This window comes from Sitophilus oryzae, unplaced genomic scaffold (genome assembly GCF_002938485.1).
Source record: "Sitophilus oryzae breed Bouriz unplaced genomic scaffold, Soryzae_2.0 scaffold_907_pilon_pilon, whole genome shotgun sequence".
Lineage (NCBI taxonomy): Eukaryota > Metazoa > Arthropoda > Insecta > Coleoptera > Curculionidae > Sitophilus > Sitophilus oryzae.
Window position 1 is genome coordinate 2,320,673 of NW_022147536.1, and position 19,985 is coordinate 2,340,657.

Genomic DNA, 19,985 nt, shown 5'->3' on the forward strand with positions numbered 1-19,985 from the left:
GTATAGTTAGTGGACAACTTAACAAACTTTTGACTTTTCCACTAATTATATAGTCTATAAAATGAATAACTTTGAATTTTGACCGTTATTTTTTACCAACATGGCAAATATAAAATCCCTCTATCCAAAAAGTTACTGATATTCTTTAAAATGAGTGCCTGAACGAATCAGATACGTATCTCTTTTTACTTTCGTGAAATATAAAAGGAAAATAATAAAACAAGTGACAGTTCTTCCTCTTCTTGCAAAAATCGACGCGAAATGTCATAATTGACAAAATTAAAATGTCATCAGCTTTTGACATTTCTAAATATCAGACCAATGCCATCTCTAATAGAACAGCCTCGGAGCGAGATTTATGACGTCACGCTAGTTAGATACCACGGATTGATAAATATGTTGTAGAATTCATGGAAAACATAATTATTCCTCGTATTTTTGGTTTGTATTTTAAAAATGATATAGTTTACATGAAGTATACATAATATACAGTTAATAAATACAATATATTTATAGTAATAAATACTTTGGCAAATAAACTATGAACCATACAAATGCAGCAAATGTTTTACAATATACAAATAATGAATAGGTACATAAGATAATGGGTAAAATGTAAAATATATTTTAAATTTTGGGGTTTGAAAATCGATCTAATTTAACAAAAACCATTCAACATCTACTAGTAGTGAGGTATTATTATTTGCATTCACAAAATTTATATGTATATTTTGAAAGCATCAATGTTCGAAAAATTATATTTGCAAATAATACAATATCATAGAAAAAATGGCGTCAGCGATGGCTATGAAATAAAGATCGCTGTCATTTTATATGTAAAATTATTCTAAAATTTTTGATTTTCTTGGGATTTAGGTTCGGAAAAAACGCTGATTAAGTTTTCATTATTTTTTTTGGTTAAAAAAAAAACGTTATAGCTAACGTTTATAGCCTTCATCAGTGTTGTGTCATATGAAAAAAATAGTGTCGAATATAATCCAAAAAATTACATATACGAGGAATAATTATGTTTTCCATGTATTCTACAACATATTTATTAATCCGTAGTATCTAACTAGCGTGACGTCATAAATCTCACTCCGTGGCTGTTCTATTAGAGACGACATTGCATCAGCATGGCCGCAAGTTGCTAACTATTGCTAACTTAATAAAATTAACAGTAGGAAAGCCCGCGGGAACTGTCAAATTCAAAGTTATTCGTTTCACAGACTATACTTCAAAATTTGCGAGGAATGTCTTTTTAGCCTTTGATTATCATCCGGCAAGAGAAATTGTGGTAAAAATCCCAAGGTCATTGTTTTATAACTTCAATATTAGGTTTTCTCTATGGATACAACTGACTACCTAATTGCGGTTAATTTTAATTGTATTTTTTTAGACATTGTGAATGATCGTAGACTCGTGTATTACTTTATGATCAAGATCGTAAATGTAATGTATAATTATTGAAACCACTAATTTTTACGTTCTGAATCTTTCAGAGTTTGATTTCATTAGATTGTAAACCCAAGAATATTTACTAAGTAGGACTAAGTAACTATCCTATACTCTTAATTCGAGAATTTATGTTTGCCTCTAATTAAAATTATTGTTATACATCAATTCATTGAAAGAAAAGAACCGGTAAATTACTAAAATACTAATTAATTACTTCTGTAATTAATTAAATAATTAACTACAAATACCACCAGTTCCTTTCTCATAGATCTTTTTAATTATTATGAACGACATCCTCGTTCAATGTGGGTCGGGCCTACGGCATCTACGTCATGGTGTATGTATGTGTGTGAGTAAAAACGAGCTTTAAATAGGTTGAAAATACACTCACCGATACTCTTTGCTACTTACTGGGACCTGGCAAAACAGAAATAATTAGAATTCGTGCCCTTTGAGACGAAATGGGAATAAAGATGAGAAAAAAATGTGTGAAAAGAACACTTGTTTAATATCCAAAATGTACGTGCGAGGTAGAAAACGTTGAAAAAATGTTTTATATACATTATTTTCGGTTATTTTATATAGAATATTTTTTTGTTTTTCATTTAAAATTGAAAAAATTAGTATAATAATATATATTATAATAATACTTTGGTACATTTTAATATTAACCTTTAATTATGATCAATAATGATTTTAGTATTATGCAGGGGGGTCCGAATTGTATGCGAAACTTCGGCAGCATATTCTGCAGATTAAAATTAGTAAAACAGTTCGTATAAATTTGTAGCGTTTTTTTAAACCACTACCACTGCGAACGGCAGCTTTTCATCGGAGAGCAGTCGTGGATAAGGTATTTCACTAGAGAGAAAATTAATCAGTAATAATTAACAAAAGATATATAGATATTGGACGCCAGGCGTGTACAGTGAAAAAATGGTATCGCTGTGATTTTTGACACCAAATTTCGCCACCAAATATATACACTTCCCCAATAAATTAACGCACCACAAAAAAATAACCAAAAGTTTAAGTTAAGTTTTTGTCAAAACCACTTATCCGATTTGGACGATTTTTTTTGAATGATAGGTTATTCTTTCCACAATGTTGCTATACTAACGGTTTTTTGATAGGAACCTTTTTTATACTAATACCGGGTGTAGCAATTATAACGTGTTTTTAGTTACACTCATCAAGTTAAAATTGAAATCACATTTTAGCCTTATCTTTTTTTACATTTTATTTTTTTATTTACTCCATTATCTTCCTTATTACGCGAGAAACAACATTTTATAGGATGACATAATTTAATACTGGTTTTAATTAACATTTTTCCATTTTACACACTAAAGTAAGTAGCAGGCTATGGAGAAACACGGATTACCAGTAAATGTCAAATAGAGATGCTAGTTTCTGTGCAAACTTGTAGACCATTAGTATCTCTGAGCTGAGTTTGAAGGGTCCGAGCTGTCACGAAACGTTGTCTTAATGTTGAGAGTTTTAAAAAACGTTCCTGAATCGGATTGGTTCTTCTATTCCTGCCTTGTCCCGGCCTGCGACAATTACTCCCAGTATCTCTATACCGTTGTATAACTCGTGAAATGGTTGAGTGACTTACATTAAATCGTTCACCAATTCTTCGGTAGCTCCAATCTTCCTCAGACAATATTAATGCTTGAGCACTAGTTTTATAATAGTTATATAACGCTGTGTAAAATAGTTGCATAAGAGTTGTATACCCTTTTTATAGAACTTCTATACTACTAAACGGTTGTATAAAAATGGGCCTTTTTTGGTTGTAAAGCTATCATATTACGGTCTTATAGCACGTTATACGAATTGAGGTATCCTATAAAAATGATCACACATAGCTGTTTATACAGCCTTTATAAAATAAAATTTGCTACTTGGAATGTCATCCTATAAAATGTTGTTTCTCGTGTAATAAGGAAGGTAATGGAGTAAGTAAAAAAACAAAATGTAAAAAAATATAAGGCTAAAATGTGATTTCAATTTTAACTTGATACTGTAACTGATCAACTCTACAGGGTGTCACAAATTTTATTAAAAAAAACGTTATAATTGCTACACCCGGTATTAGTATAAAAAGGGTTCCTATCAAAATACAGTTAGTATAGCAACATTGTGGAAAGAATAACCTATCATTCAAAAAAAATCGTCCAAATCGGATAAGTGGTTTTGACAAAAACTTAACTTAAACTTTTGGTTATTTTTTGTGGTGCGTTAATTTATTGGGGAAGTGTATTTTAGCTGTTTTGGAAATAAATTATTTTTAGTACAAACCTGCATAAAATACTAATAAAACAATATACTATTTTATATATATTATACACAAATTTATTTTCTACTCTATCTACAGCCTTTTATTTTTTTAAATTAATCATAATTTTTCTAGAAAATAATTCTGTTGAGCTTTTTCTGTTGAACCTTTGTAGTAGTTTTTGTTGAACCATTGGCACAAAGACATTTCAAATGTATTATTTCAGTCTAATAACTATCTAGCTAACATGTTTAATTGTTGTCAATGATAACATGCATTGACTATTTCCATTCTAAACATCTTGAGAACCATTACTCGTACCATTTTTTACCAAGAGAATTTTTTTGTGTTAAAACCACAGGTACGGACGAAAAGTTATTACTTTTCAAAACAGTTAAAAATATGTACGCACCGCCCTCTACAAGTAGGAGTCATACTGGTATCGAAATCGAGTTTCTCATGTCAAAAAAGATACAGACACCAAATTTTATAATATATAAAATTGTATAAGTTATGATTTTTACGGCCTTAACTGATAAATATAACAGTAGAATTGCTTGATGAGCAATAATATCATCAAAATATATCGAGCTGATTGGGAAAATTGGGATTAACCCGATGTCAATAAAATTATGGTCCACGGACATTTTTAAAAAGCTTAATGAAAAGAAATGTTCTCTTATTGATTTTAAGAGAAAATATTGTAAACGATACTTTTGTTAGCACACGGCATTGTTTGATACAAATTCATTCAAATTAGTAAATAATTAGATGATTTTTTAAATAGTTTAACATCCTGGATTATAACCCGCTAAAAGCCGGACCGCCAGAACAGTTAGTCACTGTTGCTCTGCAGTTTTACCATTTTAAGTTTTGGAAATATATTTTTTTACTATATTGCAATTAATACTATTAAACAATGACCCAAACCCAAACTAAATATTCTTATGTAACCTTAGAAGAATTACCCATTTAATCGACCATCGGTATCTCTTTTCCAAATGCATTGTTTTTGATTTTTCATATCAGTTTAATATATTATGGTAATCGCAAAACAATTTCCGATGCACGTGATCAACTTTCATTGACAAACGATGGCGACAGCGCTGCCAGATTGTGATGGATTTATGAGATGAATCTTAATTTAAAACTGACAAACAATATATTTATTATATCGTTTTTTAAAGATTTTTACGTTTTATTTTTAATTTAATAACTAAGATTTTAGTAATTAATTGATTTATTTGTTTTATAGCTTTTATTTATTACATATTACCAAAAATTAGTCTTATTACGGGCTATTTATTTATATTGATGTACATCTTACAACGCCATAAATGAATAATGCACAAACTAAATAATCACAGAATTTAATAAAAACTAACGTAGAAATAACTTTGAAAGTGGTGTAATGTGCTTATCAATAGAACTTACTTCTCTGACTGCAGTCAGGGGTAATAAAGGACCTTTATTGTCACGTTTTTGTTCAAAATAGTTTATCAGGGAAGCTACAAGCTCTTTGCTTCGACTGTTTACATATCGTCATAACTTCGACTGTTGGCATATTTTCAACACACAATTTCAAGAAATGCAATACAAAAACTCTAAAATTTAGTTCTTAAAAGAACTGTTTGTGCTTAAAAGTACAATTTTTAAAAAAAGACTGTGAAAATAGGCAAAAATACGAGAATTACTCACAAAGATTCGACAATAACACGATATTATGAAAATAATGACTGACATTAGGATAATTGTCAAATAATAAGTTGTCGTTTATTATTGCTGAAAACGGCGCAATGTGACCAACATAGCGATAATAAAATTCGGTTTAAACCTTTGAATAAGAAGACTAAGGAAGGAGCATATCAAAAATCTTAGGTACACCGCGATGGGCTTCAAATATGGCCGACCTTAACTTCCGGTTTATCAGTGTCGTTCTAATTTTATTTAAAAAATGTAAAACTATGATGTAGGGTAGACGTGGGGTAGACTCAATAATTTGTTGTTTTATGTTACGTTGTGAATAAATCTTGGTAACTTGCCGTTATTAAAATTGTTATAGAAATATATAATTCTAATAAATATAGATAAGTTATAATAAGTATTTATTAACACAAACATCCGATACGCTACTGAAGCAGGTAAGTCAAATTAACGTATCAAAATTCTTTGATATCTAATCTTTGACAAGTAATAAATAAAAGCTAAAATGTGAATTTCATAAATGATCGGTTTACTACACGTATGCATATTATATAGTCACTTACTAGCGAAAAGTTGTTCCATTATTTCACTCAATTTTTGCCGAGATCTACCGCACGCTACACAACCAACTATTTTAGAGTCTTTTTCGATAAATCGCGATAGTGTCACTGTTAATTTAAGTTCTGCCACAATTTCCATCTAGATTTACTACCTTTATACAACTATCAGGAGTATAATAAATAATAAATAACATAAAATAAGCTCCGTAAAGACTGACAAATCAACAAAATTTCAAATCAAATTCAAATGTGTCAAATGAATCGTCAAACAGAACTGTCAAGGATCCCCACCCTAGAGTGCTTTTATGACGCTTTTTCCGCCCACCATGCATGAATACATGGATAGCATTATGCTCCTTCCTTAGTCTTCTTATTCAAAGGTTTAAACTAATTTTTGCACCTTTGATCTAAATAAAATATCTGTTACAATCATTTGCTCTACTTGGGTTTACTTCACGAAATATTTCGGTCATAGTGTAGAAGGTGTAAAACATATTCTCGGATTTTTTTTACTTAGATCCACGGGGTTTACAAACACATATAAACATTATCGATCAATTTAAACGTGATTGAGCCAGCTGCTGTACGACAAAGAAAGCAACATCTGCCAGGCATTGGCTTCTTTGTCACTCACATTGCTTAAATCATGATACCGCGGCCATTTTGTCAACAAAGAAGCTGGCCGGCTGTCCTGGCAAGTGATTTAAAACAATTTTGCTTTTTACAATATTAAATTACCATTTGGATGTATTTAATGCGATTATTCAATTAACTGGTAAGTCAGAAATTACACACAAATACTTTATTCGTAAATACAACTAAGATGTAAACGTAGTTTTGTATTTTTAGATTTCAACTTTTGCAAAGACCCGCCGATAGAACTTGCCTGGCAGCGTACCTGTTTAACTAAACGTATTATTTCCTGATAATAATATCAAAACACGTAAGTACCTCTATAATTTATGATGACAAATGATTTTGATTATGTTTTATGTTATTTAAATACTTTCTAACCTCAAATAATAGTAAGATCCTTGTTTATATCGCACAGCCCGTTCAAAACTGTATTGTCTTCAAAAAATGTTTACAAAACAAACAATTATTACAAAAACAATGTCCTTTTAATCTGATTTATACCTCAGAAGGATGCCAGTAAAATTTTATTAAATCAACATTATATTATTTGGCCATTAATATCCAAAAAGGAGCATATTGCCTTAACTTAAATTTTCTTTTACTTCTCTTGACAATGTTCTCTATATTCTCTATTTTGAGTTAGTAAACTTTTGAACGGGATGTGCGATATATAAAATACATAATATATCCAAGGGTATGATCTGATAAAAGTATTTTTTGATGCATTTTTTGGTTTTTTATGCACGTTGGCTTGGTTTATGTTTTATTCAGCTTATATTTATTTGGTATAACAGTTTTTTTTGCCTTTGGAATGGCATGCATTGAGGCTAGATAGTGTTTCATTAGACCATTAAAGAAATTTAAATTAGCATATATTTTTTGTGATGTTAGTGTGTTATCATGATACAGGTAGTTGTATCATAGTGCCTTATGCATGTTATTTACCTATTATATACTTATGTATTATCAGTAAATAGATGATAATATACTACTAAAATGTCTTTTTAATAGTATGTTTATCTGTCCAATTCACTAGTTATTTGCAAAATGTATTTTGAACTAATTTAAGTCATTAATTGATCATCTTTCTTTTTCAGGTTCCGGGATATTCTTTTTCATTGTTAAAAAAATATATATATTTCAATATTATTGTAATATAAATCGCAGCTCTAACAAATAAATGATATTGTTTACTATAATAATGTGTAATTTATTTACTATGAATTTTCTCTGAAAATAATAAGTCTTTAATAATATCATTGCTTTGCTGTATAAAGTTAATAGACATATTTTTTAATACATTAATTTATATAAAAGTAATAAAAAATATGTTTATTAACTTTAAACAGTAAGTCAGTGATACTTATAAAAATATTTTTTTAAAAATTTCCCCTCTTTTAAGCCCCGCCCCTCCGTTTCCCCTCAATTTAGCTAGTACTGCCAGGCGACACCAGATGGCGTCTGTTTCCATTTTTTAACATGAAGTTAGCATTTCTTTAATGTACCTATTCTCTGCTTAGATCGTTTTATTTACAAACATATATAAAATTATCGATCGATTTATGCGGGCTTGAGCCAGCTGCTGTCCTTTTATTTTGGTCAAAAACAGTAACAAAATGGCCGTTTTTTGCATATATACACACAGCCGCGACGTTTAAAAATGTATATCGCGGCTTTGCGTGCACCGGGTTAAAATACCGTCACGCACCACCCACTTTCTCACGGTCAATACTGCCCTTCCACCGTTTTTGACCCTTCCGCTCTACGTTTTCGGCCTGGGAATGATTAAATAAAAGTTTATTTCGTTAAACAAACAAACCTTCGAGCCGAGAATTATACAGTTATGCGGTTAAATCGATAGAATACACCGTACGTCACAACTTACTGAATAGACAGTCTAGGTCTTTACGTCACGTCAAACAACGGACCTTAACAACCTTTCCAAACAATGCGGTTTAATACAGTATGACAACAGTCTGTTGCATCGCCGATCTAAATATAGGAAATCCCCTTTAAATTTAACGAATTAGTCTTTGCTATTTTATTTTACAGGAAAATGTATTTTTTTCCATAGCAACTGTTAAAATTGCCTTATATCTATAAAAAATAGTAGATAAAATAGTACTTTAACCGCAAAGGTAGATTAAATGATACTTTAACAGCGAGGATAGGTTAAAAACTTTATTTCTTCTCGCACGTTTTTTAATTGCTTCCATTTTTAAAAATGTTTGTATTCCCTTTCATAAGTTATTCGGGATTTAAATTGAAGTAGTTTGGATATGGCGTTTGTCGCCTCAGCCTGAATATCTGTTGGTAATTTATTTATTTCGTTTTGAGCCATTTCTGGCTCCAAATCAATCAGCAATCGACACGAAAGAGAATTATAAATATTGACTCAAAACTGACAACTAAAGAGACAGCTTTATTTATTTGTCAAATTACATAGAAACCAACGCCAACACAGCATAATATTTTTTCTACTCGTAATAAATTCCTTGAAATAATAATTTCTGAATATTTTTTTATGGAAAAAAATATTATTTGATACACGACGATAAAATTGTATTATCGTCTTCCGAAATTAATTCACTCGCGATTTCATCGCCCGTGAATTAATCTATTCGGTCGACGATAAAATACCATTTTATCATCTTGTATAAAAAATAACTATGAATACCCCAGTCAAAATAAACAAAAAAAAGGGGGTTAAATAACAATATTTCGCATAGAGCTGAAAATTGGTACAGTTCTTAAATACACTATGATTTGTTTAGGTACTTTTGTGATAGCGCTTACCGTTTAGGAGAAAAAAGCAAAAAAACATATTTTTGACTTTTGACCTTGAATAATTTTTTTAGCAGACGTGAGAGGGGTGGGGATTTTTCAAATATCATTTATAATAGTGTATTTAAGACCTGTACCAATTTTCAGCTCTATGCGAATTATTGTTAATTGAAATGTCTATTTTGACTGGGGTAGAAACTTTTTAAAGAAATCCATAAAATGAAAATAAAATTGTGCGTGCACTATGAACTGAAACTTCTTACTATCAACTATTAAATTGAAGGATTTAAAGTAGTCCAGTAAATGAAGGTTAATACCACGGCCTAATTCGTCGACAGGGACTTTTCAGGCGGATTGTGTACTTTTTGGGGAGTAGTTTTAGGAAAAAAAAAACACCGTGCTCGGCCAGTTTTTCGCAGATACCTGCCAAAATATGCGCTTTTCAAAATTTTCTTGAAATAATGAAGCTTAGGGAATTACCTACAAAAATAGTCTCTTATCACTTTTTTGCAGAATTAGTAGTTTTCGAGATATTCCGTCTCGAAGATTCCTGAATTTTGTCTCCAAGTCTTAACGGTCCGAAGATAGATTTCATAAGCGTACCTACCATTGGCTGATAGGACAAATTGTTTAATAACTCGCTTAAAATTTAATATTTTTTGATGATTCAAAGTTCATTTAAAAAGTAGAATCACCAGCTCTCACATTTTGGAGTGGTGTGGTGTTATAACTGTTATTTATGTATATGATACCTACAGCAAATTCACCCAAAAAATAATGGTATTTGTACTTAAAACTGTATCTGGAAAACTACGCATTTGCGCAGCCATGTTTATAGAAACAATTTTACATATTTTTTGATGAGGAATCAATGAGCACTTACTTAACATTTTGGCCAGTTAATGTCATTAAAAATTTTAAAGGTACTATTACAATTATTATTTGTAAATATAATTATATAGAAATGTAGAAATATAATTATGGAGAAATGCATTGAGTATAATAGACCACTAATGCTTGTCTTCGTGGATTTCGAGAAGGCCTTCGATTCGGTAGACCAGCGGAAGCTTCTAGAGACACTAAGTGAGAGTCGCATCGATCATCGATACTCCTCATCATCATAAGACATATATATGATAATGCCACGGCAAACGTCAGAATATCGACAAATCAATGCACAGATAAATTCAATATCGATCGAGGGGTAAGACAAGGCGACACACTGTCCCCTAAACTATTCGTTGCTGTGCTAGAAAGTATGTTAAAAATGATAAACTGGGATTCAACAGGAATTAATATCGATGGCAAATTGATAAATCAGTGCCATGAATTTTGGTACGACTGATATTGGAGATGGAGAACTACCCTCTATAAAACCGTCCCAGATACTGGCTTTTGTCAAAGCCCTGGGACTGTATGATGAGTTATGATTCAAGAAAGGGGGACACAATGGATCTGTAAGGTCGAAGTGATTAACCCCCCTCCCACTCATTCTAAAATTCTACTCTTGAAATGTCAAATAAAAGCAGACATCAAAATAAAAAAATTAAATATCTGGAAATAAGTGATTGAACTGGTAATTTTAGTTTCAGGCTTTCTTTATGTAATCTCAATCGTGTTGTTATAAATGTTACTGTTTCATTCTTTCCTGAAAGTTTTGTACTTGTTGATATATTTATCCAGTAAAATATCATTTCATTTACTTAATAACCGTCTAATATCGCCCTTCTACCGATTTTGACCCTTACTTTTTATGTTTTCGGCCTGTGGGTGTTTAAATAAAACTTTATTTTGTTAAACAAACAAACCTTCGAAACGAAAGTCAAACAAACTAGTGGCTAAATCAATGGAATTAAGGTTACGTATGCAAATACTGAAGAACGGACTTAAATCAGTGTTTATTACTCTGGAAAAGAGAAAATAGCTAACTGATTAAACAATGTATAATATACCTTTCTGGTGGGTTTACTTCTTCAAATAATATAAATAGATAGAATAAATAAATTTAGCTAAATACTAATACCAAAATATGAAGAATTAAAGGTCTTATTTTTCGAATTCATTTAAATACTGTATGATCAAAAAAATTCCGCGTCTCAAGTTCTTCATTTCAATGCCAACTCTGCCACCGTTTGTTTTCGATCATATGTTAGATGTGATACCGTTTGTGCTCATACTAGAATAATGTATGTTTCTGCAAGTATAAGTTGGCGCATGTATTTGGTTGTGGCTGGTATTGAGTTAAAAGTGAGCAGTAAAAGAAGTTATAGATTTCAAAGTGAGTGTCTTGCTTATATAATTCTCTACATACTGCCATCCCAAGTAGCAAAAAGAAATTAACAGTCGAATAGCGTTGTCTTAAGGACTGCTTGATTTTATTAAGCGTTTGGTTTCGACCATTCTGTTTTTTAATAAAAGTTGCCATATTAAACTATTTTCTAGTGGTTTTTACAACGTATCCTATAACGCATTAAACGATAATTTCTTTTAGTATGATATAACACTTAATAAGACAATGCTATATGATAACAAACATATTATTTTATTAGATTCTTATACCCACCATGTAAGAGTTCTATAATATTCTTATAACTAGTAGTCACAAGATCATATAATCGTTACTTAAACTTCTCTTATTAAAGTTGTATTACGTTGTATGTATGTTTTATTGCGTTAAACTACGGTGCTGTATACAACACCAGTTATATAGCCTTATATGATAAAATTGTGATTAACAAAATAAATTCGCTGTAATATCTGCATTATAAAACTGGTAATGTATAATATAACCTCATTTTAAATTAAATTGTATACCTAGTTATTTATTTTGTTATTGTTCTTGTTGCTAAAGTAATATCTACGTACGAGTATAATCAATCACAGCTATTATGAATTCTGGACAAAGTTGGAAAAAAGTTAACAAACGCAGTGGTAGTTATAAAGAGCATGTAAGAAAAAACTCCTCGAAATTACGGCAAATAATCCCGAGAATTCCCTGGGTTTTCAAAATTCTCTCGGGTTGTCTGGCTTCTTCAAAGCATTGTTGCCACGTTGATGTAAAAGTTTTACTGTAGTAATGTTTGTATTGTTTTATTGTTGTTTTTCCAAGTCCTTAGGTTGCCGCTCACTCGTCGGGCACGCATGAAATGCATTGCGTGCATGAATCCATGAAAATCTGATCATGTTTGTTAGTTTAAATACTAATCAAATGAGATTTGGCAACATCTATTTGTCACAAATCTCAATATGTCCAAAATAGTTCTATAGTGCCTGGAAATTCTGCGTAATGATAGATATTTATCCTATACCGTTTTATTTTACAACAAAGACTTATTTAAGGGATTCATTTATAATAAAATGGTTGCATTATAATTCGCCATGTTTAAGGCAGAATTTTTGTATGGCCTATGGCCGCCATTATATGAAGCAAAATTAAAAACATCAAAATAAATTGTAAAATGTTTTTTTGACAGCTATTTTGTGATAAGATTCCCACATAACAGTAATAAAGTGTTTAATTAAATTCAAAACAAGAATTTTTGAAAATTTTATTTTATTTTATTGTTTAAATTTATATGTAAACCTTAATCGAAATTAAAGCGCTTTTAATTTTTTTGCCAAACACATCCCTATAATCTTCCAGTAAAATTTTCGGCGCAACAAAAATTGTCCCTACTTTTCAAACCCTATTAATGATTTCTTATATTACATATTTGTTGTACCTTCTGGCTCTACCCGCCATTTTCATTGTCGAGTAAAGTCTCCTTTTTTAACAATCCACATCCTCTAGATTCATTTTACGACACGCTTAAAATATAATTTGCTCCTAATATTCTTCGGTAAAAATAAAATATTCTTGTACCTCGCTAAATGATCAAATGTTTTTATTGTTCTGTTTCTTAGATGTGACCACGTAATACACAATAAAACTAGTTTTATTATAGTCAAATAACGCTGTGTAAAATAGTTGCATAAGAGTTGTATACCCTTTTTATAGAACTTCTATACTACTAAACGGTTGTATAAAAATGGGCCTTTTTTGGTTGTAAAGCTATCATATTACGGTCATATAGCACGTTATATGAATTGAGGTATCCTATAAAAATTATCACATAGCTGTTTATACAGCTTTCATAAAATAAAATTTGCTACTTGGGATTACTCGCTGACGAGTATTTGACACGCATCAGCAGATGGTTGCGCAAGGCGTTTTCTTTCATGAGCTTTTCTGTGACTGAAAAGCCCGATACGCGATTTTATCTCTCTTCCGTATTGTGGACATTTTACTTTTTGGTTGTCGCTGTTAACTGAGTTTATCATTCTTCTCCATTGCGTTCTATTGTGAGCTGCCTCTTCCCACTCATTCTGCATGTTTATCCCCTTTAAGTTTTCGTGGAAAATATCCTTGTACCTTTTGAGTTGTCCACTCGGTTTTCTCTTGCAATCTACAAGCTCACCGTAAAGCAGAGATGTTGGTATGTGGTTTTCTTGCATTCTGCATACGTGACCAGCCCATCTTAAGCGGGTTTTGCAATCATAACTTCAACGCTCTCGCAGTGAGCTTTTTCAAGGACCGATACCTTTGAGACATGATGGAACCATTTGATTCTAAAGATATGTCTAAGGTGCCTCTGTTGCAACTTGTTTAATATTTTTTTAACATAATTCTCTGAAAAGAAGAGAAATGTGTATCATGTAAAATTATATTGCGCGGTATGATGTACAATTATATTGCGCAATTATATTATTATATTATATATAATAATTTGATATATAGTCTATAAAATGAATAACTTTGAATTTTGACCGTTATTTTTTACCAACATGGCAAATATAAAATCCCTCTATCAAAAAAGTTACTGATATTCTTTAAGTATTCTTTAAATTGAGTGCCTGAACGAATCAGATACGTAACTCTTTTTACTTTCATGAAATAGAAAAGAAAAATAATAAAACAAGTGACAGTTCTTCCTCTTCTTGCAAAAATCAACAAGAAATTGCATAATTGTCAAAAGTAAAATGTCATCAGCTTTTGACATTTCTAAATACAGACTAATGCCGTCTCTAATAGAACAGCCTCGGGGCGAGATTTATGACGTCACGCTAATTAGATACAGATTAATAAATATGTTGTAGAATACATAGAAAACATAATTATTATTCCTCGTATTTTTGGTTTGTATTTTAAAAATGATATAGTTTACATGAAATATACATAATATACAGTTAATAAATATAATATATACCTATTTATAGTAATAAATAGGTATATTATACTTTGGCAAATGAACTATGAACCATACAAATGCAGCAAATGTTTTACAATATACAAATAATGAATAGGTACATAAGATAATGGGTAAAATGTAAAATATATTTTAAATTTTGGGGTTTGAAAATCGATCTAATTTAACAAAAAAACATTCAATATATGTATACTAATAGTGATAAATAATAATTATCCTAAAATTTTTGATTTTCTTGGGATTTAGGTTCGGAAAAAACGCCGATTAAGTTTTCATTTGGTTTTTCATTATTTTTTTTGGTTTAAAAAACACGTTTCGGCTAACATTATAGCCTTCATCAGTGTTGTGTCATATAAAAAAATAGTGTCGAATATAATCCAAAAAATTGCATATAAAATATTCACACCACAAACCACATAATGTTTACTGCAATTAATAAACTAATATAAACTTGTCAAAAGATGACCACATATTTTTTTAAATTATTATTCTTAACACTAAAACTATCTACGTTGACTATGGAGTACGATTTCAGCCATAGTCAAATATAAGGAATAATTATGTTAGCATGACGTCATAAATCTCGCTCCGAGGCTGTTCTATTAGAGACGGCATTGCGTCAGCATGGCCGCAAGTTGCTAACCTAATAAAATTAACACTAGAAAATCCCGCGGGAACTGTCAAATTCAAAGTTATTCGTTTCACAGACTATATAAATAAAGGGAAATTAAAACAACTTTGGGTGCACGTCATCAATGACAGCATGCGTCATCGTATGGAGTTTGCTGGTGGTCGTATTACGATGTGCAACCAAAGTTATTTTAATTTCCCTTTTATCTAAAAAACTACTGAGAATTTCGATTTATTAAAGAAGATCTTAGTGATTTCTTAAATAAAAACGTATTCCAATATTTTGAAGGAATGCGACGCATCACCCGCATCAATAGAAGCTTCGCCACTGCAAACTATCGATCTATTTGTTTTTATCAGTCAACCAGACCATCATCGTAGGTGTTTTTTTCCTGACATAAATTCACTTTGCTTGCAAAACTTGACATGGAAATACCTCGACGAAAATGGGAACGATAAAGTTGAAAATCGTGCGCGCAACGAAAAAAGGAGAACGGTAGATCTCGGAGTGAAAAGCAGATGCTTTTTCCGACTTTTCCTTTTTATTTTTCCTTCTCTTTGGTCTCTCGAAATGATTGATGATGAAAATCGGGCGATAGAGTTAAATTTAGTACGACTACAAACTCGAATCTCGAGAACAAACATAACTTTTCTAATCGGTTTTGCGGCTAATGTTTAAAGAAGTAATTGAATTCTCCTTTCGATGTCGGATTATAAGATTAAATAAAAGTAAATTGAAATAAAAGTAAAACATATACAGGGTGGTCCGAACTGAATTCCGAAAACTTCGGCAGCATATTCTCCAGATAAAAATAAGTAAAAAACTTCGTATAAATGTATGTTCTAAAATGCCTCGTTTTGGAGATACAGGGTGTAGAAGTTTCATTTTTATTTCGATTTTTTTCAAATAATTTCAGAACTAACGTCAATATTTGGATGAAAATTGGTGTTGACATGTCAAATTTGATTTTGATGTCAATATGACTCCTATTTGTAAGGGGGCGCCACCTACATGTGTTTAAACTGTTTTGAAGAATAATAACTTTTCGCCCATACCTGTATAACACTACTGAGTGGAAAAATATACATTTTCGTGATTTTTTACATAAAAAATATCTCTGGGTAAAAATCACTACGGGCAACCGTCCTTAAGATAATTAGAATGTGAACAGTCAATACATACCTATATTGACAAAAAATAAACATGTTGACAAAAACATACAAATTGACAAAAAATAAACATTTTGAGTAGATATTTGACTGAAATGACAAATTTGGAAACTTCATATTTTTCTAAATTAATAAAAAAATTCTGCGAAAAAATGACGATAATTTCTGTTCAACTTTTGGCACAAAAACATTCCAAATTTATGATTTGTCTAATAACTATTTAGTTAACATATTTAATTAATGTTAATGATGACAGGTATTGATAATTTCGATTCCAAATATCTCGAGAACCATTACTCGTAGCGATTTTTAGCGTAGAGGCTTTTTTACGTAAAACACGTCGTAAATGTATATTTTTTTACTCAGTAGTTTTATACAGGTACGGACAAAAAGTTATTACTCTCCAAACCAGTTAAAACATATGTAAATGGCGCCCTCTACAAGTAGGAGTCATATTGACAACAAAATCAAAGTTCTCATGTCAAAAAACTTCTAGAAGCTAATTTTCATTCAAATATTGACGTTTCTTCATAAATTATTGAGTAAAAATCTCGAAATAAAAACGCAACATCTACACCCTGTATCTCCAAAATTAAGCATTTTAGGACATACATTTATACAAACTTTTTTACTTATTTTTAACCGCAGAATATGCTGCCGACATTTCCGGAATACAATATATCACCCTGTATACTAGCATACCAAATCTCGTCTTTTCATCTGAAAGAAAAACAAAAAAGTTATAGGGATGAGCCACTTTTGAGACGCACGACGCACTCGAAATTTAATATTACTGAGAAAAGTCAGCGTAAATTTTAATTTGCGCAAAAAAATCTTGGTTAAAAATGCATTAAAGTTGCTAATTTAAAGTTTCGTAAAATTTATGTAATAGAAAATTTCTGTATCTCGGTGTCACGTACAATTGAAAAATGGAATAAAGTTTTAAACAGGATAATATGGGATAACAAATGTGTCACTGAATAAATAAACGTGAACGGAAGTTTTAGTTTGCGATTACAACTGGGAATAATATTTTATAACATAGATGAGAAAATACATCTGGTGGACGAATTTAATGGATATAAATTCTTTTTTTTGGAATAAAATTATAATTATTTGAAACTAGCTGACTCTGCTAACTGCGTACCACCTACAGTGAAGCAAAGTGAGATTTTTTGTCGATCTTTTGGTACTGATTGATCGAATGGTACTGATTGTTTTCTAAACTTTTGTTTACATTTCTATTCAAGTATTTTCTATACAGGGTTAGGCAATAGTGCGTCTGGCATCTGTAGCTCTTAGAATAAGAAACTTGAAAATTTTGTTTAAGTGCAAACCTAGAGTATACTTGTATTCATTTAAAACTTCCCAATAAGGCGGACTTCAGTATGGGAGGCTTAAGAAACGAAAATCTCTAGACTGGAATCGACTGTAGTTCAAATCGTTCAAATTGATAATCTGTGGTAAATCCAATTCACAGATCCAATTGAACTCTGAAGCTACATTCGAAATCAATTCGCTGGCCAAGTGGCAATTCGACATTAAAGTCGGCACGAAATTAACCATTCACAACAAATTTCAAGTCGAATTTTGCGCACGCGTGTTTACACGTCTCCTGACATTTTTTTAGGTTAGTTGTTTGTTTTTATTTTGGAAGAGCATATGGAAGAGGCAAAATCCGGAACAGTTGTTAATTAAGTTTTCCAAGTTTTTATGTTTAGAAAAATGGAAACAAGAACGTCATTTAGTGATGATTTTTTTCTAAAATGTGTCTCAATTATGGGATTGCTTAAGCGAGCTTCTTGTAAAAGATTTTCGTAGCACCCAAAACTTTTTCTCGCCATTAATATGGGTCGGACGCCCCATTTTTTAGATTTTGGTAAACCCCTTTGGTTTACGATCAAGCGAATTATTGAGGTGCAACAATATTGCCGTTTTTTAACAGCAAAGCCACAAGTCCTAATAAAATAGAAATAGCGTCCACTTCACTCATTTTTCTTTTTAATAATAAATATTTACTTTTCACAGGAAAATGGCTTGTAACAACAACACAAACAAAATAATTATTAAAATTTAAATGTCAAAATTGTCATAATTGTCAAACGAAAATTCCGTGCTGAAGTGGAAGTTTGCAGCTTGCAACTTGTATTCATTTAAAACTTCCCAATATGGCGGTATGGGAGGCTTAAAAAACGAAAATCTCTAGACTGGAATCGACTGTAGTTCAAATCGTTCAAATTGATAATCTGTGGTAAATCCAATTGACAGATCGAATGTAGCTTGACACTTGGCTGACATTGCCGGTTACGGTTCCTTTTTCTAAATATTTTCATTATTTTTTGAGTTTTTATTCACAAATTCTACTTGATTTTGTTCTTTTATTTAACCTGCAGCCTGAAGTACTAATTATATAGTTATAAATAATCTTGAATAGGCTGGAAGATATTCAAAATGTGTAAAACGCTTAAAAACGTATTAGAAAACATGACTCGTCCATAAATTCGTGAAAATAAATTAGTCCAGATGTTTGCTCGTATCAGTAATTTTCAGGTTTGTAATATGTATATGATAATAAATAGATTAAAACTTATATTTCAGGAAATAGCGCGGGCATTACAGAATGTTGTAAATCAATGTTAAAATATAAAGAAGGTTTAAAACAGGTTTAAAAGTTGAGTTAGTAGAGAAGACCTAAATAAGATAATGTTGGTAATGGGACCAAAGATCAAATAACACTTGAAATATATAATATGTACAATTGTAAGTAGTTTTTATGAATCTGTTTGATATCTATTGCATTGTTTTTATATTTCTTGAAATATATATTTTTTTACTTTACAGGATACACAAAGAATAATAAAAAATACAGTTACTCACTGAAAGCACTTAAGGTTTGTAATAGATGTAGTTAGAATACATACATACAGCCGTTACTAGCTGACGAGTATTCGACACACATAAAGAAGATGGTCACGAAAGGCGTTTTCTTTCATGAGCTTTTCTGTGACTGAAAAGCCCGATACGTGATGTTATCTGCCTACCGCACTCCGGACATTCAAAAATCTCATTGCTTTGTTGCCTCTTTACTTTTTGGTTGTCGCTGTTAACTGAGTTTACAACTCTTCTCCATTGAGTTCTATTGTGAGCTGCTTTTTCCCACTCATTCTGCATGTTAATCCCCTTTAAGTTTTCGTGGAAAATGTCCTTGTACCTTTTCAGTTGTCCACCCGGCCTCCTCTTACCGTCTACAAGCTCACCGTAAAGCAGAGGTTTTGGTATGCGGTTTTCTTGCATTCTGCATACGTGACCAGCCCATCTTAAGCGGGATTTTGTGACCATGACTTCAATACTCTCGATATACGTTTGAGTCATGATGGAACCACCGGATTCTTAAGAGTTGTCTAATGTGTCTCTGTTGCAACTTATTTAATGCCGTCATGTGTCGGCGGTACGGCACCCAGGTTTCACTCCCATATAACATGGTGGGGATTATAATTGCTCGGTATAGTCTGTACA

At 31.2% G+C, this 19,985-nt stretch overlaps 1 protein-coding gene across 1 annotated transcript in view; it reads right to left on the reverse strand.

Annotated features, from left to right (window-relative positions):
- LOC115890705 (sodium channel protein 60E) overlaps positions 1 to 19,985 on the reverse strand; it is a 312,784-nt gene that overhangs the window by 160,350 nt on the left and 132,449 nt on the right. The gene's annotated exons all lie outside the window — the stretch shown is intronic.